The sequence below is a fragment of the Sus scrofa genome, chromosome 13 (assembly GCF_054392235.1).
Source record: "Sus scrofa isolate SSC_HxYL_T2T_F1_AM1 chromosome 13, Sscrofa_HxYL_maternal_Yorkshire_Landrace_v2.0, whole genome shotgun sequence".
Taxonomy (NCBI): domain Eukaryota; kingdom Metazoa; phylum Chordata; class Mammalia; order Artiodactyla; family Suidae; genus Sus; species Sus scrofa.
Window position 1 is genome coordinate 101,152,067 of NC_139395.1, and position 9,196 is coordinate 101,161,262.

At 36.3% G+C, this 9,196-nt stretch overlaps 1 non-coding gene across 1 annotated transcript; it reads right to left on the bottom strand.

Moving 5' to 3' along the window:
- Positions 1-7,412: 7,412 nt before the first annotated feature.
- Positions 7,413-7,519, bottom strand: LOC146397521 (U6 spliceosomal RNA). The gene has a single exon (XR_014825417.1). It is a non-coding gene; the product is annotated as a U6 spliceosomal RNA (small nuclear RNA).
- Between the last annotated feature and the right edge of the window lie 1,677 nt (positions 7,520-9,196).

The window sequence follows — 9,196 nt, forward strand, 5'->3', positions numbered from 1 at the left end:
ATATTCACACAGCTGCAGAGTCATTGAAATGACCTATAGGCTCTATTGCTGCACATATTCAATTAGAACTCTTTATTAATGGGCCGAGAATGAACAAGGAAATGGGGAAATTACTGTGCAAATTGCTTCAATCCATCCCGTTCTCCTTCCCTTTGCCTTCATTGATTAGTCTCAGAATTTTTCTCTTTTCTTGTCTTCTTCCTATAAAATGTATACTCCTTACTTTGTGTTTTATTCTACATTTATTTTTCTTTCAATTACCATGCATGCATGTGCACACTCGCACACACACATACACCCTGTGGGGTACACCAGTATTCCCTTCCCCAAAGGGTTTCTTTGCTATACTAAACTACCCTCTGTGTGTAATTTCTTGAAAAAGTACTAGTTTATATAGAGTTCTAAATTCCATAGAATTAATAAATATATGTCCTATCTAAGGTGAGCATGCAGTGCTTGACTTGAATTTCGCAGGAACTATACAGTACTTCTTACTTCTAGGTAAGAACTGTCAATTAACATTAGGTCAGACAGAGCTCTCTACATATATGCTAACAAGGTTCATTTGGGAACTCACATGGAGTTCAAATTATCATAGAATCTTAAAGTTCAGAATGGGAAATCAGAGGTCTTTTTTAAAGTAAATAATTAGGAAAAAAAAAAATACACCCACTGACCATTATCTAAAAGCCACTTTCTCTAATAAGGTTGAAGTGAATCATCCAGATAGTTGTTCAAACTCAAACTATTCTTCCTGATTGTAAACAAACAGAATAAATACCCTAAAGATATTACTCAGATTTAAAATTCCAACCAAAGATGTGTGTCAGGGGTTTTTGCATTTGACTTTATAGATACCTGCCTTTCAGCCCTGAGTAATTACTTTTTTAGTCATTAATTATTTATTTTCCCAAATGCATCATTTCCACATATCCATCTAGTGTATTAGATGTAATGAAAGGCACAGAAAATTAGGAGATCCAATTTCCATCCTCTAGGAGACTGTAATCCATTTATCACATTATTTTAATACAAAAAGAGCAAAAAAATCTGCCATCATAAATGTTGACAGGCAGGTAGATTGAAAGAGGAAATCTTAGGATGTTGTTCCTCATTGGCACCCTTGCCTATGCCCATTCACCCACCTCTACCCAGATGTATCATATTAAACAAAAGATGTGAGGCAATATTTTATTTTTCCCCTTTACACTGAAACAACATGCATCACCGCTTCCAATCTTTGATTCTTGCTACTTTTAACCAGGAAGTGGTAACAAGGGTCAACTCCCCTAAAGTGTGCTTGGCTCTGTCTTGGGGAGCTCTGCAACCTTGAACACCTTATGAATCTACTCTACATCTCAGTTTCCTTGTTTAATAAATAATGTTAACAATAGAACATATAGCATTGTTGTGAGGGTTAAATAAATTCATAACAGTATTTGGATAACAGTGTTTGGTGTACAGTATGCATTTCATAAATGCTAGTTTTTATTATTATCGATCCAGTAATTTGCTGCTTCCATGGACTCAGGAACTAAACCACAGACAAGATGTGCCATGTTTCTGCACCCAAATAGTGAGTTAGGTCAGCAACGACCAGACCCATATCACTATGTTTTGATAAATCTAACATATAGATGTTCAGAAATTGCTTTTCTAATCTAGGAGAGTCTGATAAGGCTTCAAAGGAACACAAAATTTGCTACTTTCTCACAAAAACACATAATTATATTTAAAGTCTATTTGCAATGCTTGCTTCAAAATTTCAAAACAGACTTGCTTTCCTACAAGTTGAAATGACAGTGTGCTGCATTCGCCCATGACTCAAAATTTGGTAATAGCTCAAAATTTGGCTGAAATTTGATTTTGTTTTGTTCTTTATAACTCACTTTAATTTGTTTTTTTAATTGTAAGCAAATTATTATTTTTTTTCTTTTTAGCCCCACAGGCGGCATGCAGAAGTTCCCGGGCCAGGGAACAAATCCATGCCACAGCAACAACCCCAGCCACAGCAGTGACAACGCTGGGTCCTTAACCTGCTGAGCCACAAGGAAACTCCTATAATTCATTTTAAACATTACATTTGGTTAACCTTTTCTCTGAAAGCCTCATTGTGGCATTACAGGGAACCTCAAATTCTGACCCGAGGAAGGGTATTGAAGCAGATTAGAGATCTGAATTGTAAGAATTCTTATCTTTTTAAGCAGAGCCAACATCAGCAGACCATTCATAAAAATATAAAATAACATCACTCTATTTGTAAAGAATTTAAGCATTTCCAGCCTCTAGAATAAAGAAAATCTGCACAGAGAACATGGCCTTCTCCAAAGGGACAGCAATGGTTTGGCTTTGAGTGACAAGGATAATTTACATCAATTTACAAATTAACTACCAGTATGACAAACATGGAACCAGACAGTATTCGACATGGGGATATTATTAAGTAACTGTCATCTTGTAGTATGTTTAAATTAGTAAATTTGTTGCAATTCATTAATTTTTAAATTAATCAGTTCGATATGTTCTTTTGCAAAAAACTGCAAGGATTTTTCTGCAGCTCAACATTGCCCTCCTATGGAATAAGTCATAATATAGTATTTTGGATATTTATAAAAGAAATAGGAAAATTATACTCTTATAGCACAGGTTTCAAAATAAGCAGTGATCACTCAGAATTCTGAATTGCAGCACACACAACTGCCCCAGCCTCTCTTACATGACCATATCATATTTGAACTCCTCTTCCCAGTTCTACCTGGAAGACAGTTCCTAACTTTAGACCACCTTGCGGTCTTGTGGGTGGGAAACCTTTACAGAAAACTGAGCAACATTGTAACAAGTCAGTTATTTCACTGAGGCTGGCTAGTACTTACAGGGACATTCCAAGATGCTTTTGTCATAATTTTGTAAAATTTTGTGAAAGTCTACAAAGCTGGTAAATTTCTTTTTTTTTTTTTTTTTTTTTTTTTTTTATTATTTTCCCACTGTACAGCAAGGGGGTCAGGTCATCCTTAGATGTATACATTGCAGTTACAGTTTTTTCCCCCACCCTTTCTTCTGTTGCGACATGAGTATCTAGACATAGTTCTCAATGCTATTCAGCAGAATCTCCTTGTAAATCTATTCTAGGTTGTGTCTGATAAGCCCAAGCTCCTGATCCCTCCCACTCCCTCCCCCTCCCATCAGGCAACCACAAGTCTCTTCTCCAAGTCCATGATTTTCTTTTCTGAGGAGATGTTCGTTTGTGCTGGATATTAGATTCCAGTTATAAGTGATATCATATGGTATTTGCTGGTAAATTTCTGGGAGGAATGATGAGCTTAGAAATAAGAGAAACATTCCTTTAATCAAGAGAAGAATAAAAAGTTCTTGTGAGTTTTATAGTCAGAGCTACCAGATAGAAATAAATCTGATTCTGCTAGGCATTCCACTGGACCTCTGAGCTTGTGCAAAAGTGAAAATCTAGCAGTTTGTGCAGGATAGAAATAACTATTGAGTCATAGGATGGGATCGAGCTGAATCTGGAGAAAGAAAATGGGAGGAGGCTGGGAAGATGATTTAAAAAAAATAAAAAATAAAAACTTTTGGAGAAGTTCATTGTGTTTTTGAAACAACAATATTGAGAAAATGTTGTATGTGTGCAGATGAAAAAGAGTAAGTGGCCCGATAGTAGTCACTTTCATGCAATGTGCATGCAAATAATATTCTTTAATTGTATAAAATAATTACAAGTAGGTCAGGGGAAAGTTACTTTAACCTCTATGAGTCTCAGTTTACTTATCTGTAAAATAATATTATCATTCCTATTTTACAAATTTGAAAGTATAGATGAGAAATAATCTGGGCAAAATTTCTTACTTAGCACCTATTTAGAGTAGAAGCTTTATAAAAGCTGGCTGATTAATAAAGAGTAACCATAACTGTCACCTTACATTTTAAAATTTATCATGTCCTTTCACATGCATGCATTTTAAAATTTCATTATATTAAGTATGATACCAATATTGAAGTCACTGCTCAGTGGTATTGTTTCCCTAGAGTTTTCAGATTAGTGAACAAAGAGACCAATCTAGCTTGGAAAATTGTAAGAAACTCAAAGAGAGTAAGCGACACATTCATTGTCTCAAGGCCAACTCAGAAGAACATAAAATTTTTTTGAGTCTTTATTGTAAAAACCCACAGCCATGATTGAACATGATTTCAGCTACCTCCTGTTTTAGTCCCTTCCAATCACTATTTAAAAAAAAAACAAAACAAAACAAAACTGCATTCCAAAAAAACCTGATGAGTTATTTGTAAAAAAAAAAAAAAAAAGCTGGAGAAATGAGTCTAAGGCTAGTTCAAAGTGTTTGTCCTTTTCTAGAAATTGTATCTTTTTCCTATAGGTTCTTGTGTGCCAGGAAATGTAGCTTCAGTGACTAATACTACATGGCTTTATCTTGGACTTACCACACCCCAGTCACCTTGGCCTCCAAATACCATATGTGCCACCTTTGTCCTCTTTAACACCCAGCACATTCAGACAAGTTAAACACAAGCTGCAAACAAAGATGGGGATGGTAAAGATTCCAATTATTTAATTATGTTTCTACTCAGAAAGGAGAAAAACAAGTCTTCTGCGGCAAAACAAAAAAAAAAGAATGTTACTTACATTCAAAATACTACTGGGTGGTATTAACCGTATAATGAACACTATCCAAGAAAATGGAAGAGAATGTAAGCCAAGCCATGAAGAGGTTTGAAATAATGAGAGTTTCTTTTTAATTCATTCTAAGGCACTGTTCTAAGTCCCTTCATATAAATAGACACATTTATTCAATGCAGAAAACCTATGAAATTTGAATGTATTATTTATCCACATTTTACAAGTTTAGAAACTAAGGCCCGCAAAGGATAAGTTCCTTATTCAAGATTACACATGTATGAAGTGACTGCACTCATATTAAAAGCAAAGATGAAGCCAATACTCAAATCAAAAGTGTCTACTTCCATAGTCTCAGCTCTTACCCCTCCAGATATTGCTGTTCTAAGTCATTAAAATTATTCATGCATATTTTTTCTCTTAAAATACACCACAAATCAAAGATACCTTTGTACTGGTTAGGAGACCTGGTAAGATTTATTAAATATGTCTCCCTCACAAAGTAAAGCTATGAGTCAATATAATTAGACTTGTATCTTATCAAGAAATGAGGTAATGAAAAATCATGTATTCGTCTGCTAGGGAGAGGGGATAGTGAAAAGCTGATTTTCTTCAGATAGGTAGAGCTTTGATGAAAGCAATATGAAAGGCCTAATCCTGAATTATGAATCAGGGTTGCTTGGCTGCATAGGCAGCACTTTACTGTCCCTGATCAGATGTTGCTCAGAGACCCAAATCTACTCTGCTATCTCTTTGAGACATGAAAAGGTAACCCTGTGTCCCTGAGGCATGGCAGGGGGGAGCCACTATCAGCAGTTACAGAAATCAATACCTGTCCCAAAGGAAAGAATGAATGTCGATACCCTAAAATTAACCTATGGTATAATAAATTTATGACAATGAGAAGTTCATAGTTAATGGCACTTTCTTCTCTGTTTATAACATCCAAGTTAAGCAGGCCTCTTTTCCTTTAGAAAGTGCTTGATATAAAGGCAATTCATTTAATTGATCCATTGGTTTGGATCGATTTACATGAGCTGCTAGAAAACTCATCAGGCTGGTCTAAAAATTGTTCTGGAAGAGCCCCTTAAATGGAGTCTCCCTAGTGAAATACTAAGGAACTTGAGCAGAGTGGGACATGTCAGGGGTCAGACAAGTTAATTTTAGAGGTGACTTTCCACAAGCAAAAATTTCATGTCAGTTATAGCATCCATAAATGAGAGTAAAATGAGAATCAAGTTTTTTCCCACAAAAATGAGTAAGCATTAGAAAATGGCAAAATCTTGGAAGATACGGATTTTATGAGGAAACTCCAACCCCTATCAGAAAACTAATCAATTTTAATGTCATTTGTTATTTAAGACAATCACTTATGTAAGAACAATAATCAGGACTTAGCAACAGTAATCAAAGAAGAGTACACATTGGCGGAAGTGGAAACAAGACAGTAAATTAAAAACAGTAGCAAAGTTCAGGTCCTGGTAACTTTGATGATGACACATCTGTTTCAAAGATCAGCAAAGGACTGAATGTTAAAAAGAGGGAGAATTGATGGCAGCTGTGTAGCACAAGGTAAGTACTGTGTATTATAAAGAGGAACACCGAAAGTCATTTATCTCAGAAAGGGAAAGGAATGATTTTTACAGTGCTTCAAAGTATGATCATTCAGAAACCAACCAAAAAAAATGTCAGTTAGAGGGTTTGAGCCACAGACATATGCACTAAACTAGAAATTGCCACAATATTCATGGCCCCAAACACTAATTCTGCCTCCAGAGACAAGCTTTACCACATGGTCTTGAAGATCCTCCTCTGTGGTGTATTGGAAAAGTGTTAACAAAAAAACTTCCCACATTCAAAAATAGATGGGAAATGGGGATGAGAATAAGGAAAAAGCCTAATGATCTCTATCATTCCCCTAAAGATAAGGGGATCATTTTAGGAGCTATCTGAGCTGGAGCTGGTTAAATTCTCAAGCTATGGCATTGTGAGTTTTAAAGTTGCATACTCCATAGTTCAAAAATAAGAATCCATTCTAAAGGAGGGCAGGAGGTCAATTTATTTTGTAATATATCAGCTGGTTATGAGCCTATGACGGTTAAAGAGAAAGTCAGTGTCTTCCAAGGAAGACGTGGAAAGATAAACATGGTACAGAAGCCACCCACAAGGAAAACCTGGAGAAGAAAACATGTCTGGTTATGTTAATTAAGTCTGGTCTTGTACTAAGGTTTTCCAGCTTATTTGCCAGACTGCTGAAATGGCAATATGAAGATGTAATTATCGGTTTGCCCAGGGAGAATTATAGACTCTTCAAGATGAAAGGAAAGCATCACAGAGATCACAAGCCTAAAATCCCTTAGGTCACAAACCAACGTGCTTGCTGAGGTCAAGGACATGAGTGGATGAGGGGGACCCTGTGAGGGCTGTGGTCATCAGAGGCACATGGACCCCGTGTTAAAGGGCAGCAGCACCACTTCGTTCTTCTGGTTCCTCCATGTGAGGACCTGAGCTCTGCATTGTCAGATTTCTAATTTCTCATGAGAAACTGGAAACAGAGTTATATGTAAAGTAACCTAGTTTCTTTTGTTTTTATTTTATTTTTTATTTTTAATTATTTATTACCTATTTTTAATATAATTTTTAAAATTTGATTATAGTTGATTTACAATGTGCGAATTTCTGATGTACAGCAGTGACTGAGTCATATATATATATATATATATATATATGTATGTGTGTGTATATATGTATTCCCTTTCTTATATTATCTAAAAATATGGAATGTTTCACAAATTTATGTGTCATCTTTGTGCAGAGGCCATGCTAATCTTATCTGTATCATTCCAATTTTAATATATGTGCTGCCAAAGCGAGCACTTTAATAGACAGTTTTTAGCGTAGTTTCAGGTTCATGGCAAAATTGAACAAAAGGTATTGAGGTTTCCCATAAACCTCCTGCCCCTCCAAGCATGTATGTGTTCAAAAATCTGATTCCAAAGGTCATATTATTTCCAGTGTGTCAAATGGCTTCTCCAATTCCAAAAGCTAATCAATATGTTTGAATTAATAAACTTTATTTTTTAGAGAATTTTAGATTCATAGCAAAACTGAGAAGAAACTGAGTGGAAAGTACAGAGAGTCTCTGCCTACTTCCTGTCCCCACATACGGGGAGCCTCATGTACAGTTTCCTCCCCATCAACATCGCTCACCAGATGGTACATCTGACAGAAATGACAAACTTACATTCACCCATCATTACCCTCCAAAGTCCATAGTTTACATTGAGGTTCACTCTTTGTGTTGTATACTCTATGGGTTTACAAAGCTAAGATATATCATGATAGACACAGAATAGTTTCATTGCCCTAAAAATCCTCTGGGCTCTACTTATTTTTCCCTCCCTTCTCCCAACCCCCTGGCAGCCACCAATCTTTTTAATACCTCCAGAGTTTTTCCTTTTCCAGAATGTAATTTAGTTACACTCATACAGTATGCAGCATTTTTAAAGCGGCTTCTTTCACTTTAGTAACATGCTTTTTTAAGTTTCTGCCATGTCTTTTCAGGTCTTGATAGCTCATTTCTTTCTAGCACTAAATAACATCTCTTTGTCCAGATGTACCACAGTTTATCATTTCACCCACTGAAGGACATTTTGGTCACTCCCAAGTTTTGGTACCTGTGAATAAATCTGCTATAAACAGCCACATTCAAGTTTTTCTGTAGACGTAAACTTTCAACTTGTTTGGGTAAATACCAAAGAGCACAGTCACTGGATCACATAGTAAGAGTGTGTTTAGTTTTGTAAAAAACCACCAAGCTGTCTTCTGAAGTGGCTGTACCGTTTTGTATTCCCATGAGCAATGAATGAGAGCTCCTATTGTTCTACCTCCTTGCTGGTATTGGTGGTATCTGTATTACAGATATCGGCCATTCTAATAGGTGTGTAGGGCTAGCTTGTTGTTATAAGGAGTTTTTAAATGCTCAAGACTCTTTTGGTTAAAAGACCAAAAATGTTATATTGCCTAAAACTCTGGTATAAGACGAGAAAGGAATTAAAGAAGGCAGGCAGGGAAGCAGGTAGGAAAAAAGGAAGGGGAAAAGGAAAGAAGGAAGAGTGAAGGCTATGTGAATCAAATAAACCATACTTATGGGCTACCAGAATTTTACTTCCATTCAACATGGCAGAGATAAGGAGCTTGGTCAGGAAAAGGGAAGGGCTTGGCAAAGATCATGCAGTTAGTTATCAGTAGAGCAGAAACTGTGTTAGGATGCAAGTTTCCTCTTTCCCACCTCAGTGCTTGCTGGCTTGTGCAGACAGATATTTTCACAAAATCACATTGAAATTCTTACTTTGGCAGCTGCCTTACTTGCATGTTTTCCTATCCTTAGCAGCTTGGTTGAAATTTCTCCAGATAAACTCCAGCTCCACAGCCAACATTGCTCTGGTCCATCAAGTAAATCTTCTCTCAGTCTGGGAGACAAGTTGGAAAATAAGGTTAAACACGGATATTTTATGGAGTTCTAAGAGTTGGAGTCAATACAGCCGAAATCTT